The following is a 16,274-nucleotide window of genomic DNA, read 5'->3' as shown; positions in this document are numbered from 1 at the left end:
GTAAAATGAAGTGTGGGTGAAAGTTTTAGGAGTGGGTATGGGCAAAACGTACTGACAGCAAGTATTTCTGGGAGACTGTGTGTCCCCTCAGAAAACCAGCATTCTTATGGAAACAGTTCTCAGCTGCTGGAGAAGCGGTAGTATGCTACCCTTACATTTTTGCACGGGGCCCATAGCAGAAATGTCCATGGGGCTCTGGAGCCAATTCAAACATTTCTGTCTCAGGATGGCCAGGGCCAGGGCCCTGCCCCACCAAGTGCTTACGCTTCTCATCTCCCAACAAAAGCTCACTGAGGAGGTCCGTCCTGGTGGCTTTGAGCAAGACGCCACTTAATGAAGAAATGTATCCCAGGCCAGTGCCTCTCCAACTTTAACGCGTACACAGGCCCCTGGGGATCTTGTTAAATTGCAGATTCCAATTCAGTATGTCTGGCATGGCACCCAAGAGTTTGCATTTCTAAGGAGTTCCTAGGGAATGCTGATGTTGGTCTGCAGACCACACTTTTGAGGGTCCTACACATCCCATTTCTGTGCCCACAAACAAAGTGATGACCAGTGATCACTGGCAAAACAGGCCTAATTTAGCCAACTTTTATCAATTGGCATGAAATTAAAATTGTTCTGGCTGAAAGACTTGCATTCAAGTTTTCGTGAATAGCATTTTAACTATAAATTAAACTGATTTTATGCTTATCACTAATGAATATATAGAAAACTCTGTAACAGTCTGCTGTATGGCAGATCTTTTCTCCAAATTAGACTGAGGATTTCTTTTTTTTTTTTTTTTTTAATTTTTTATTTATTTATTTATTTTTAGCTGTGTTGGGTCTTCGTTTCTGTGCGAGGGCTTTCTCTAGTTGTGGCAAGTGGGGGCCACTCTTCATTGTGGTGCGCGGGCCTTTCAGTGTCGTGGCCTCTCTTGTTGCGGAGCACGGGCTCCAGACGCGCAGGCTCAGCAGCTGTGGCTCACGGGCCTAGTTGCTCCGCGGCACGTGGGATCTTCCCAGCCCAGGGCTCGAACCCGTGTCCCCTGCATTGGCAGGCAGATTCTCAACCACTGCACCACCAGGGAAGCCCTAGACTGAGGATTTCATTCTGAAAATGGCAGATGGTGGAACACATTAACATTCTAAATTCTCTTAAGACCTATCTGGACCACATAGCATGGAGCAAAAATTGGGCTTGTTATGTTAAAATATTAATTTTATCATTTGCTTTTAGTTTGAGCAGAGTTTGCAAACTGCTAGCTCTTGGGCCCAATTCGATCTATAGATGTGTTTTGTGTGGCATATGTAGTTCTTGTTTGTTGTTGTTGTTTGTTTGTTTGTTTGACATAGTATTTTACAGTTAGAAACTCATCCATAAAAATACTTTAGAAAGATTAACCTTCTTTTGATCTGTTGACATGCTTAGCTTTCTTTACTAAAGAAAAAATTTAAAAACACTAAAACATTTGACTCTCCATATAATTGTTATGACTATATTGTTAATTGATTACATTCAATGAAATCCAGAGCAGAATAATGTGAGAAAAGAAACAGCAATGCTGTTTAAAAAAAAAAATCTATGAATTCAATGAAACACAAAATGATAATAAAACAAAATAGTTAAAGGAATAATTAAATTCAAATACTAAATATGGAAAATGAAATCCATGCATTGAGGTTGATATCTTTAACTGACAAAATATGCTCCCACTTTAATAATTAAGAAAATTATACATTACAATTTTCAGTGATCTTGTGGTGATTGCCACATTAATGCCCCATGAATCATTCTTCCCAGTACCTGTGCCCTTGTGGATCCCCTTCCAAATCGACTCTGGATTTGGCCACGTGTCAGCATTGGCCCATGGGGACATCAGCAGACATGATACAAACAGATGCTTTGTAAGTGTTTGTATGTTGAGGCTTTAGATCACCAAATAGTACAATTTACTTGAAATGTCACAAATATCTCTAACTGCCAAGTCAGAATCATCATAATAATCACTAAGAGACTCTGCATCTTTGTATCTAGATATTTGGCTACTTAAGGAAAATTAGAAGATTAGCAAAACCTAATGGAGTATGTGCATTCCTAGTCACCGTGGTCGGCCAACCATACCCAGGCATTCATGCTCTTAGACCTGGTCTTGCCACTCAGCGTTCTTAGAATGATGCTATGGTCACATGAAGGGGCCCATTTAGCTTCTTTTAAGATGAAAGACCACATGTAAAGAGAAGCTAGTCACCTCGGGCTCCAAGTGAGCCCTTCCACAAGCCTGTGGACTTGCAGACTATAGCTGCACATATAAATGCAGAGACCAAAAGATTTCTTCTACCTCCTTCTTCTCTCTCATTTGTAGGTTAATCAAGTTACTTATGTGGAACAAACCTGTAAATTAAAATATTCTTAATAAACTTATATGGAACAAACCTGTAAATTAAAATATTCTTAATAAACAAAATATTGCTGTATTCCGTATTCTAAAATATGAACATAATTATACGTATTAAAATTGTTTGAATGCCCAGGGAGTGTGGAGAGTGAGGATAAATAAATGAGTAATGTTAAAGCCAAAGTGTAGTCTATCACATCCAAGATTTTTTTTAAAAGGAGCTAAAAAATGATGACTCATGATAAAAGCAATTTTTATTTTTTGTTATTTTTTGAGTTATTTATTTATTATATCTTTATTGGAGTATAATTGCTTTACAATGTTGTGTTAGTTTCTGTTGTACAACAAAGTGAATCAGCTATAAGTATACATATATCCCCATATACCCTCCCTCTTGAGCCTCCCTCCCACCCTCCCTATCCCACCCCTCTAGGTGGTCACAAAGCACCGAACTGATCTCCCTGTGCTATGAAGCAGGTTCCCACTAGCCATCCATTTTACATTTAGTAGTGTATATATGTCAGTGCTACTCTCTCACTTCGTCCCAGCTTCCCCTTCCCCTCCTGTGTCCTCAAGTCCATTCTCTACGTCTGCGTCTTTATTCCTGCCCTGCCACTAGGTTCATCAGTACCGTTTTTTTAGATTCCATATATATGTGTTAGCATACAGTATTTGTTTTTCTCTTTCTGACTTACTTCACTCTGTATGACAGACTCTAACTCCATCCACCTCACTACAAATAACTCCATTTCGTTTCTTTTTATGGCTGAGTAATGCTCCATTGTATATATGTGCCACATATTCTTTATCCATTCATCTGTCAATGGACACTTAGGTTGCTTCCATGTCCTGGCTATTGTAAATAGTGCGGCAATGAACATTGTGGTACATGATTCTTTTTGAATTATGGTTTTCTCAGGGTATATGCCCAGTAGTGGGATTGCTGGGTCGTATGGTAGTTCTATTTTTAGTTTTTTAAGGAACGTCCATACTGTTCTCCATAGTGGCTGTATCAATTTACATTCCCACCAACAGTGCAAGAGGGTTCCCTTTTCTCCACACCCTCTCCAGCATTTATTGTTTGTAGATTTTTTGATGATGGCCATTCTGACGGGTGTGAGGTGATACCTCATTGTGGTTTTGATATGCATTTCTCTAATGATCAGTGATGTTGAGCGTCTTTTCACGTGTTTGTTGGCAATCTGTATGTCTTCTTTGGAGAAATGTCTATTTAGGTCTTCCGCCCATTTTTGGATTGGGTTGTTTGTTTTTTAGGTATTGAGCTCCATGAGCTGCTTGTATATTTGGAGATTAATCCTTTGTCAGTTGATTCGCTTACAAATATTTTCTCCCATTCTGAGGGTTGTCTTTTTGTCTTGTTTATGGTTTCCTTTGCTGTGCAAAAGCTTTGAAGTTTCATTAGGTCCCATTTGTTTATTTTTGTTTTTATTTCCATTACTCTAGGAAGTGGGTCAAAAAAGATATTGCTGCGATTTATGTCATAGAGTGTTCTGCCTATGTTTTCCTCGAAGAGTTTTATAGTGTCTGCCCTTACATTTAGGTTTTAATCCATTTTGAGTTTATTTTTGTGTATGGTGTTAGGAAGTGTTTTAATTTCATTCTTTTACATGTAGCTGTCCAGTTTTCCCAGCACCATTTATTGAAGAGGCTGTCTTTTCTCCATTGTATATTCTTGCCTCCTTTGTCAAAGATAAGGTGACCATATGTGCGTGGGTTTATCTCTGGGCTTTCTGTCCTGTTCCATTGATCTATATTTCTGTTTTTGTGCCAGTACCATAGTGTCTTGATTACTGTAGCTTTGTAGTATAGTCTGAAGTCTGGGAGCCTGATTCCTCCAGCTCCATTTTTCTTTCTCAAGATTGAAAAACAATTTTTAAATTGCAGGGTATTTTAATATTTTAAAAACTCAGAGTAAAACTCTTTTAAAACTCAGAACTGGAAACTAAAAAGAGATATATGATGATGGTTATACATGTTTTTCTTTTTTAACTTAAAAATAATTTCTTTCAAGTTTTGCTGGATGTAAAGTTTTGGTCAATCTTACAAAAGGGATTTACAAACAATACTTTGGTTAGATAAAACGTATAAATTTTGCATGCAAGAGATTCCATCATTTTAACTACAGATAACATCGTTCTGCCCATTTGGAACACATCAACTTCCGAAAATGTTATATACTTGGTTTTTGGTTTTCTTAAAAGACATTCTCTTAGAGAATAAGCTGAGGTTAAATGTTAGAGAAGTACATTGACTTGCCCCAAATCACAGTTGGGTAGTGGCTTAGATAAGATGAAAATAAAGATTTCTAACCACTGGTTTAATATAGTCTTCCCATTTTACCAGTCCACTACCTTCTTTTATCATGTTCTTGTATATTTTAGAGCTTTATGCTATTTTCACCAGGGTTCATGGTTTCAGTTTTGGATGGAAAAAGTGAAGGATGATTGCTATCTAGTGTCAAAATGATAACCCCCACTGATTCATTCATTCATTAATTCATTCATTATTCAATAAATATTCAATAGCTTCTGTTATATTAGGCCCTGTTCTAGGTTCTAGGGATACAGAAATGAGCAAATTGGGCAGTTATTCTCATTGTTGTGGAGAATTTTAGTGGAGAAAATGAAAAACTAAACAAGTAAAATCTATAGTATTTCAGGTGACGATAAGTACTGTGGAGAAAAATGAAGCAGTGCAGGCAAATAAGCAGTGCAGGAGTTGGGGTGAGTGTCGGGTATTTGACGATTCCATTTAAAATATTATGCTCAGAAAAGGCATTACCAAGAAAGTGACGTTTGAAGAAAGACCTGAAGGAAATGAGAGAGTCATAAATGCAAAGGCCTTGATTAGCTCCGCTTTCTCCTCAACCTAGAATCATGTGTTTCTGTTCCAGTGGTAACTAACACAAGATCTGTAACCCTAAATATTCACTCTTGTTCTAACCCCATTCAGGCCCCAGGGAAATGCTTTCCCAAACCTCTTATTCTTTGACCTTTGAAACAAAAGGCACCTGCATCCATGAAGGTGCGTGGGGTTGTGGGACTGCCACCCCTGGAGATGGACACTGCCTCAGTGGATCAGAGTGGTACAGTGCTCAGGTAAGATAAAGACAAATTAGTTAACATGTCAAGTCTTCTTCTTAACATCCTTCCCTGCGTCATGGAGCGTCCATTTGCTTGCTTCTCTTTCTGTTTCAATTTGTGGGGTTGAAGGCCCTCAGCAATCAATATAGTACTGGTAATAGTTTGCATGGCTCTCCAATATGGTAGCCTTCGCACCCTGTGGCTTTTGAGACACCTGAAATGTAGCTACCCCAACTGAGAAGTGCTATAAGTGTAACGTACACACCAAACTTTGAACACTCAGTATGAAAAAAAGAATGTAAAAGACTTCATTAATTATTGTTATATTGATAATATGTTGGAATAGTATTTTAATATGTTGGATTAAATAAAATATATTATTAACATTAATGTTAGTGATTTTAAATGTTTACTTTTTAATTTTTCTAATGTAGAAAAACTTTTAATGTAAAAAATTATAAGTTTGGCATGTGGCTTGTACTGTATTTCTATTGGACAGTGTGATCTAGACATTATAAAGTGTGATACTGATTCTTTGCATTAACAGTTAAATGGACATTCAACGCTAGAATCATGAGTAATTGTTTTTTACTTGAGACATAAGTGACATAACATTATATTAGTTTCAGGTGTACAATGTAATGGCTTGATATTTGTATATATTGCGAATGGTCATTACCAATGAGTAGTTAACACGCATCACCACACGTAGGTACAAAATTTTTTTCTTGCAATGAGAACTTTTGAGATCTACTCTCTCAGCAATTTTCAAATATACAATGGAGTATTATTAACTACAGTCACCATGATGTGATTTACATCCCCTGGACTTATTTATTTTATAACTAGAAGTTTATACCTTTTGACCACCTTCACCCATTTTGTCCACACCCAAACCTCTGCCCTGGCAACTACAAATCTGTTCTCTGTATCTATGAGTTCTGTGTTTTGGCTTTTTTGTTGTTTCTTTTTTAGATTTCACATAGAAGTGAGATCATAGGTATTTGTCTTTCTCCTTCTGACTTAGTTCACTTAGCATAATGCCCTCAAGGTCCATGGATGGATAGTTTTATTTTTATGAAAATGTCTAATAAGATTTAATTAAATTTTCTAAAGATGAATTTAAAAATTCAACTTTATTTAAATAATTTTGATTAAAAACTTTCATATGCATTAATTAGAATTTATATTTTGACTTTTAATTTTAATATATCATTTGAATATTTTAGAAAAAATAACTTGGAGGAATATATGTAAAATAATTTAATTTTATATTTATTTTAATTTTTGCTAAAAGTATATTCAAATTTTGTACTCCTTGAATATAGTTACAATTAATTTTTAATCCTTTAGCTCTTTACCGTCAATAGAGCACAAATTATGTAAAAATCTTAATTAGAGCATTATAATGTATGATCTTTTTCTAATAAAAATAAGAAAAATTCATGGAATGGATCAACTTATAAATAATTTATAAATTATATACCTTTATGTTATTATTCATCTAAACATCTCTGGCCCATTAACAAAAATCCCTAAAATGTAGAGGAATAGTTAAATTCAAATGTCTAATATTTTGCCAGCTATGAGTAACGAACACCACAGCTTTAAATATGTATCTTACTTTTGTTATTACGGATGCATTGCTCTTCGCTGTTGCAGTAAGAGGAGAGAATACATTTCATTTACAGCTTGTTAGGCTGACCTGTAACATTTAGATGTTTAGATGTATGATGTGTGGGCCTCTGTTTGTACTCTTGCTCCAGACCTTTTCTGATCACAAAGGGGACCCAGGGTAACCAGAAAGTTCTAGATGAATCCAGGTGTTCTCCTTGGAACTGCATCACGTGTGGAGGTTGCATGGTTTCTGGGGATCCTTCAGAACTGACAACATTTCGATGGCCCTCTCAGGTCTGTGTGACCCGAATAAAGTCTGTAGTCTAACTATCTGCACGTTTACTCCTGGGCCTGGATGGAAAGGAGTGGATCTAGGAAACAGGCAGGGACGAGAATGAACGTGACGATGCCCTTGCGTAGGTGTCTTCCGACTTCTGCCCTTTCAAGAGTAACTGAAATAGCCTGGTTGAAATTGGCTGAGACGGGTTGAAAGCAAACTCAAAGCTTCTGCAATAGATGCAGTCAAGCAGCTGGGAGGCCACCGGTTGGTAGAAACTGGGTCAAAGGGCGGAGTAGGTGGAAGTGATGGTACAGAGGGTTTAGCCATCTGCCAGCTGAACTGTGACTGAGGACTGAGGCTCTTGGTGAACCCAGAGGAAAGCTGTGGGCTGCATTGTTTACACTGAGGTCCGTGTTACGTTAACAGTACACACAGAGGGACAACCACAAGCTGCGTCGATCCACTAGGGATAAGTACTGTGATTTACCTATGCAGGGACAAGCTTTACTCTGGAAGTTCATGGCTGTTTTCAGTGACAGACACTGTGGAACTATGGAATGATCATTCCATCAGAAATAAAAAGCAAAAACCCAGGGTTCTAGTCCTAGTTTTGTTATTTCCCAGATTATAACCCAGGGCAAGTCACCAAACTTGGTCTAGGCTTCAATCCCCTGCCTGCAAAACGAAGAAAAAAGAAAAAAAATTGTGCTGCCTCTTTCTTAAGCTGACATGAGGATTAAATGAGACCATTTAAGTGAAAGCACTTGGAAACTTGTAACATCATTTACAAATATAAAATATGATCATTTTTTGTTTCACTCGATATTTCCTTCAGGAAGTTAGGCCTGATTGCTATTATTACTAGTATTACATATTGGTATAGGTTTATTTGATGTGATTATATAGTAAGATATGTTTCTTTCCCAAATGACTATATTTCAGAATTCTAAATTACCAGCTATTAAATATCCAGACGTCATTAAAGTACTATTCCAGAGAAACTTACTTTCATCAATTTCACTCACTAATATAAGAGTATTATGTTATATTTTTCCCTTGAATTCCCATTTCTCTTTCCCTCTCCTTCCACTTTTTAAAATCGGATGATGTATTTTCTGTAAGATATCTATGTTGTCAAAATTAACATTGCCATTTTACCAACGCCTGCTTTGCTTCCTCTTGTCTCCCTTTCCTGCGCTCATCTACAGAGTTGATGGGGAAGGCGCCTCTTAGTATTCTCATCCTGACTCTTTTTAAAGGAAGGGACCCTTGTTGCTCCCTTCTTCGGCCCTGAGGCATCTGTGGCAGGACTAGTTGGGCCGCTGGATACTCCCTTGTGCAACCTCGTCCTATCAGGTTGAGCAGGGAGTGAGCCTCTGACAGGTGCTGCTGTCACCATCCTGGATGACCGTGGCGCAAGTGGCACTTTAATCAGACCAGTGTTCACACGTGGTTGTGCAAGAGGCTGCGGGCGGGTGACTTTGTCCTCGCCCAGATGAACACCTTGCCACCTCTGGGTGCTCAGAGCGAGTCAAATCCTTAAGAAGCTTTGAAAGAAAAAACAGCAATATGAAAATGTTAGGACGTTGCTCCTAACTAAAAGATACGCATTTAAATGTGTAAGAAGAACTATATTAGAAATATATATTAGAATAAAATCATATTAGAATAAGTATTAGAATATTCTAAAATATTAGAATAATATGTTTTATTAGAATAAAATAAAGTATTAAATTTTTTTCTTAACTAACTGACGAAAGGTCTTGAGCAACTTTATATATTCAGATGATAAGTTAATTCAGGCCCTTCACAGGGGATACGATTAGAAGATAATTTTAAATAGAATAAATAAATAAATTGGAAAAGACTTTAAACATTTCAGGGCTTCCCTGGTGGCGCGGTGGTTGAGAATCTGCCTGCCAATGCAGGGGACCCGGGTTCGAGCCCTGGTGTGGGAAGATCCCACATGCCGCGGAGCAACTAAGCCCGTGCTCCGCAACTACTGAGCCTGCGCTCTAGAGCCTGAGAGCCACAACTACTGAGCCCGTTTGCTGCAACTTCTGAAGCCCGCACACCTAGAGCCCATGCTCCACAACAAGAGAAGCCACTGCAATGAGAAGCCCACGCACCGCAAGAAAGAGTAGCCCCCGCTTGCCGCAACTAGAGAAAGCCCACGTGCAGCAACGAAGACCCAATGCAGCCAAAATAAATAAATAAATAAAAGACTTTAACCATTTCATGCCTTATAATTAATCTGCAGAAATTATTTTAGGATTTCAGAATACTGCTTATTTTTTGTGTTGAATTTTGTGTTTATTCTTATTTTTCTTTAGGATATATATTTTGCATATTTATATGGGAGAAAGGAAAGTATTCATGTTTAGTGCTCCTTTGTTTTCATTTTTGATAATTTTTTTAATTTTTAAAAAATTTGAAAAAATTTTTATTTTATATTATAGTTGATTTACAATGTTGTGTTAGTTTTAGGTGTACAGCAAAGCGATACAGAATAGTGCTTATTATGTTGATTACCACGGCACTGTGTTACAAACTTAATTGCATGTGTTTTAGTTGTTATAAATGTTCTCTAGGAATTCATGTTGTTGTCTTTTTTTAGAATTATTCATTCTAAATAGGTGACCAGTCCCTTAGCATTTCCTTGCTTCAGAAGCAAGAGGTGGCACGCCCCAGAGAGGAGCTGGCTTCTTTCTGAGGGCACTTAGAAGACTGTACCTTCCGCATAGATACTATCACCCCTGCTGACGATTCCAGGGCCCTTAACATGGACCAAAGCAGCAAATCCTCTGGAAATGTCCTGGCACTTCAACGGTAACCACTGTGAGCAATTGATTGACGAGCGGTGCCCTCCAGAGCCTTAGTGATACTCAAGACACAAGGTATAGATAGCCTTGTGTGGGTGGAGCCCCAACTATTACTAAATTTCTTCCCAGCCTATAAGAGAGGGGCACGGAGTTGGATTTCAAGTGATTTAGAGATTATAAACAAATATGATAATTCTCGACTTCTGAGTTCGCGACCTGGGCTTCTGCTAGTCTTTCGTTATGGCTTTTAACATACACATTCACAAACTGAACCAGGAATTGAAGATAACTAACTACGAATTCTTGTTTATTGTGCTGATGATCTTAGAACAGTTAGGCTCACAGATAGATAACAGCAATCTTCAATTTTATTCATTGTCTTTTCATTGTGAAAACAAAGTATAAAAACTTCACTTTATTTAGAAAAGGCACTAAAATTCCATCCAAATAAAGCAACTATTTTATTACCTTTTCATTTTTAAAAAAATTTTATTGAATTATAGTTAATTGACAATGTGTTAATTTCCACTGTACAGCAAAGTGACTCAGTTATATATATATATATATTCTTTTTTCATGTTCTTTTCCATTATGGTTTATCACAGGATATTGATTATAGTTCCCTGTACTATACAGTAAGATCTTGTTGTTTATCCATCCTATATATAATGGCTTGCATCTGCTAATTGCTAACTCCCAATCCTTCCCTCCCGCAGCCCCTCTCCCCCTTGGCAACCACAAGCCTGTAGAACAACTATTTTAATGCTGTGTATATCCTTCCAGTCAATATACTTATACATTAACAAGGAACCTGAGTCCCCAGTCTGAGGAGGAACATGGAAGAATTTCAGCAGGATTGTTCAAAGCCCCAGTTCCTTCCTGCTTTTGGTAGAATATCCTGTGTGGTGACTGGCCTCTGTGTTCCCTCCGGTGGCCTTTAAATTGCTCTTGCTGACACCTCATGCCTTCTGTTGCTGCCAGCTGCCTTTATTGCCAAGGATGTGGGGTGGCTTTATGTGATGGGAAGGTTTGTCACTGCTGAGTCGATTTGAAGATTTTCCTGTGCATCAGGATAGCAAAGCTGGGGTGCAACTCACGCAGGCTCAGGCCTGTGAGAACACGTCTGGGAATTTCAGGCCTATTTTCTTGGGGCCTGAAGAGCCTATGGGAAAGAGTGTGAGCTTTGTCTCCTGCTTGAACTACAGGTATTTGGGGTAAATTGTGAGGTACTTGGACCAAAGTCTAATTGAAGGGGTGCTATAGAATCTCCTGGGAGAGAACTCATCAAAGGGCAGAAGGAGGGAAGCACACAAGCTTAATCTTTAGAGGAGAAGGATTCTGAGTGTGTATAGCTTTGTGACTGTCACATCTGTTGCCAGCCCAGTCCCATACATTCAGGTCTGGGTCCTAGGCCAAGTGAGGGTCATAAGTAAAAACTGAAAGAACGGTCACTGAACACTTCAAAAAAAAAGAAGGCACACACACACATACTGCATTGTTTTGTTTTTTTTTTTAATAGAATTGCCATTACATGATGCTATCTCTTTTTATTTATTTATTTATTTTTATTTTTGGCTGTGTTGGGTCTTCATTTCTGTGCGAGGGCTTTCTCTAGTTGTGGCAAGCGGGGGCCACTCTTCATCGCGGTGCGCGGGCCTCTCACTATCGCGGCCTCTCTTGTTGCGGAGCACAGGCTCCAGACGCGCAGGCTCAGTAGTTGTGGCTCACGGGCCTAGTTGCTCCGCGGCATGTGGGATCTTCCCAGACCAGGGCTCAAACCCGTGTCCCCTGCATCAGCAGGCAGATTCTCAACCACGGCGCCACCAGGGAAGCTCTACTGCATTGTTTTTGACACCTCATATTGAAAGTTACAAAGGGGAGACAGGTAACCCCAACTGGCCACAGATCACCAAGTTTTGGTGCTGCAAACCACACCTCACAGAGTGTGGCAAGGTCCTTTGTGCTCAATGGAGTAGCCACAGGGTTTGCTAAAGAATGAGATGCTTGGAGGGACAGGATCTTGGAGAGCAATGGTGACTCTTGAATGAGAAATGTGTTCTCCAGTAAGGCTAGATTTGTTTCTTTGTTTGCTTTATCACAAGTAAGGCAATCCCTGTGACTTTCAGAAATGCCAAAGGGAATAGCTCAGGACCCGAGGACCAGCATTATGCAGCTAAGGGTGATAAGACCTGAAATCTGAGTCATTTTCAGGTGACCCTGAACGCACCTACCAGCTGAAGAGTTCCCTTCAGAGCTAGACGCAGGCTCATGTACCCACAGATGGAAGATGCTGCTATAGAGAACTACTATCTGGTCAGAATGGTTTAGCCACTTTGGTTTTTTTTTTTTTTAAATAAATTTATTTATTTATTTATTTTTGGCTGCGTTGGGTCTTCGTTGCTGCACGCGGGCTTTCTCTAGTGTGGCGAGCGGGGGCTACTCTTGGTTGCAGCGCGCGGGCTTCTCATTGCAGTGGCTTCTCTTGTTGTGGAGCACAGGCTCTAGGTGTGCGGGCTTCAGTAGTTGTGGCACACAGGCTCAGTAGTTGTGTCACATGGGCTTAGTTGCTCTACGACATGTGGGATCTTCCTGGACCAGGGCTCGAACCCGTGTCCCCTGCATTGGCAGGCAGATTCTCAACCACTGCGCCACCAGGAAGCCCCCAGCACATATTCTTTATTACATCTTCGGCATGTGAAAATATAGCAGTGAGCAAGACATATTTTGGTCCAATTCTTAAAGACTGCAGAGCCTGGTGAGCGAGACGCATGAACAGATTTATTCATTTGTTCATTCAGAATTTTTAATAACTGCCTACAAAATGCTAGATACCTTTCAGTGTTTTTGGCACAACTATGAACAAGTAAGCAAGGAAGGATCTTAGTCTCAAGGTGCTTACTTGGTAGGAGGAGACATAATAAACACAAAGATAAATAATTGAACAGGATAACTACAGATAGCGATGAGTACTGTGAAAAGAAAAAGCATGGCGATGTGATGAAGAAAACTGAAAGGCCTATTGAAGAGATGATGTCTGAACAGGCACCTGAAAGACGGAAAGGAGCCAACCACTGAAGATCTGCAGGTGCATGTTCTAGGCAGAAGCAACAATAAAAAATAGGGCCCTTAGGCAGGAAATAGTTCAGTGTCTTCAAGGAACTAAGAAGAAGCCAGTGAGCTAGAGCTTAGTAGGAAAGGAGAAAGAGTGGGATGAGATGGGCTTGGAGAATCAGAAAGGGTCAAGTCATGCAGGGCCTTCAAGGCTTTGGTAAGGAGCACGGCTTCCCGTCTAAGAGCCTAGGAAAGCCAGGAATGTTGTAAGCAGGGGACTGTCATGATCTGAGAAATTGCAGTAACGTGTGCTGAGATATTTCATTTCTATTTTCTAACAGCACTCTCCCCCAGTTCCCAAGAAACAAATTCTTTAGAGATGGTCCTGGGAAATTGTCAAGTGGCACTACTCAGTGACCCAACACCAAGCTCACTCTTTACCCTAATATGTGATGCCTCTGCATTGACTCAAATATATCAGTTCCTGTCTATTCCTGGGGCCATAAGATAGGACACTCCCTGAGACACTGGTGGGGGGGACAGGGGGGGCTTTTGTTTCCTCCTCTCTGCTGAAGGATTTCCATACCAAGACTATCTAGCAACTGCCTCTTCCAAGAGGTTCTTGGAGGTCAGATTTCCACTGGCCTACCTTTCAGGTGAGAACAGCCCTATGTTGAGGAATTTGGCAAACATACACATACAACCTTTGGTCTAATAGAATCTCAGTAATAGTCACGCAACAGGGAAAATGGCAGAGATGTCCTGCAAACCACATAGGACCCCGAGAAGGGTGGTTTAAGCAGATAAAGGAAGACGATTACAATCTTATGTAGTAGCTGCGTGTTCTTGTACATAAACACATGTGCAAAACTCAAGGGACTCTCAGAAATATTGGAGGAATGTGCATTTTTCAAAGAAACGGAAGGGCAATTAGGCTAAAACATGGAACGGCATGTCCATCTTCAAAATAGCCTCTAAATATTTTCAAAATATTCGGGGCTTCTGGATGAGATGAATCATTTGTGTTTATTTTGCTTTCATCCATTCAACCACCATTAAAGAAATATATATTTGTGTGTATACATATATATGCTTACATTGTCTTATTTATTTATTCATTTATTTATTTATAACTATATTAGTCACTTTATATACTGACGTATATATATGACAATCATTATGGACTGAAGGTGTGTGTCCCCCCACCCAATTCATAAGTTGAAATCCTAACCCCTGATGTGATTTGTCCTTAAGAGAAGAGGCTTTCAGAGATCTTTCTCTCACTTTTCCCACCTGCACGCAGAGAAAAGACCATGTAAGGACACACTGAGATAGTGCCATCTACAAGCCGAGGAGAGAGGCCTCCCCAGAAACCAACCCTGGTACCTTGATCTCTGACTTTCAGCCTCCAGAACTGTGAGAAAATAAATTTCTGTTGTTTAAGCCACTCAGTCAATAGTATTTTGTTATGACAGCCCAAGCAGATTAATTCAGATTTTAGTACCGTGAAGTAGGATGCTGGTGTAGCAAATACATAAAAATGCAGAAATGGCTTTGATGGGTCAAGGCTAGAAGAGTTTTGAGGTGCATGCTAGAAAAATCCTAAATTGCTTGAAGGGGCTGTTGATAGAATTATGGATGTTAGAGGTGATTGTGGTGAGAGCTCAGAAAGCAAAGAGGAAACAATCAGAGATTGAAGGAGGTGAAGATGCAGCTTGGTTTCTCCTTATTGCTTACAGTTAAATGCAAGAAGAGAGAGAAATGGAAGGAACTGTTAATTGTCAGAGGAAGCTTTTATTATCTTTGAGAATACATACATCACAAGGAACAGAATGCTGGTAGAAAAAAGGACATTACAGGTGTTTCTGGTGAGATCTTAGACAGAAATGAGGAACATGTTGTTGGAAACTGGAGGAAAGATGATCCTTGTTATAAAATGACAAGGAACTTGGCCGAACTGTGTTCTAGTGTCTTGTGAAAGGTAGAACTTGCAAGGGACGACCTTGGATACCTAGCAGAGGAGATTTCTAAGCAAGGTTTGAAGGTGAAGGTACAGCCTACTTTCTCCTTATTGCTTATAGTAAAATGCAAGAGGAGAGAGATAAATTGAGGGAAGTGTTAGCAAAAAAGTAATCAGAACTTGAAGATTTGGGAAATTCTCAGCCTATCCATACTGCAAAGAATGAGAAAGCATATCCTGAGAGAACACCACGCTTATAGCTGGACAATCATTTCAAATAAAGATTACCCACAGATTTAATCAGCCGTCTCAGTTGAAGCTAGGAATAAGGATGAGATTATACCAGCAGAAACACTGCCAGCTGAGGCAGAGACAGAGAAAACGGGATAGAATGAAGGAAGACTGTCAGACTTCCAGGATTCCACAGGACAAAAAATAGAGCTTTTCAGTTATGAACATGTGTTATCCTTGAAGAAAAGAGAAAAATGATCCATTCAGAGATCATCAGGCTGCCACTCCCGCCACAAGCCTAGTGGGCAAGGCTTTATCCCCTCCGTCAAACTCCAAATCATCAAATATCAAATGCTGGCATCTTGATCTTGAATTTCCAGCCTCCAGAAGCATGAGAAAATAAGTTTCTCTTGTTTAAACTACCCAGTATTTTGTTCCAGCAGCCCAAGCTGACTAATACACATCTCTACCCTCTTCTTTTCATATGTTTATTTGGTTCATCTGAAATTTTGATCACTTTAGGTACACCAAGAAGGGATATCATCTTAGCTCTTAACAGAGTAAATCATAGGAGAGCAGCTTTCACCTTTATTTTCCTTTCTCTTTTCTTGATTTACTTTCTCTTCTCCTCTGCATATCAGTGACCTGAGGTCACGGTGAATGATGGTGGTGCTGGGTAGTTAGATTACTTATTCCAACGGTGAGGCAAGTTATTCCAATTAAATTCCATTTCTCCATTCTGAAGTTTTAGCAGACACATTTTAGTTGCTAGTGACTCTGAACTATCTACGCCTGTTTTAATAGATAATTGTATTCAATCCACTGCTAT

At 39.4% G+C, this 16,274-nt stretch overlaps 1 long non-coding RNA gene across 2 annotated transcripts; it reads left to right on the top strand.

Annotated features, from left to right (window-relative positions):
• The first annotated feature begins 1,083 nt into the window (after positions 1 to 1,083).
• Positions 1,084 to 12,801, top strand: LOC309666667. 2 transcript variants are annotated; one of them, XR_014267221.1, is made up of 3 exons: positions 1,084 to 7,395; positions 10,018 to 10,219; positions 12,330 to 12,801. It is a non-coding gene; the product is annotated as an uncharacterized lncRNA (long non-coding RNA). The 2 variants fall into 2 exon arrangements; XR_014267222.1 differs by lacking the exon at positions 12,330 to 12,801 and having other exon boundaries at positions 1,084 to 5,499; positions 7,251 to 7,395; positions 10,018 to 10,764.
• The last annotated feature ends 3,473 nt before the right edge of the window (positions 12,802 to 16,274 follow it).

Source organism: Balaenoptera physalus (genome assembly GCF_965194825.1).
Source record: "Balaenoptera physalus genome assembly, chromosome: 9".
Classification (NCBI taxonomy): domain Eukaryota; kingdom Metazoa; phylum Chordata; class Mammalia; order Artiodactyla; family Balaenopteridae; genus Balaenoptera; species Balaenoptera physalus.
This window is presented reverse-complemented; position numbering and strand designations above follow the sequence as displayed.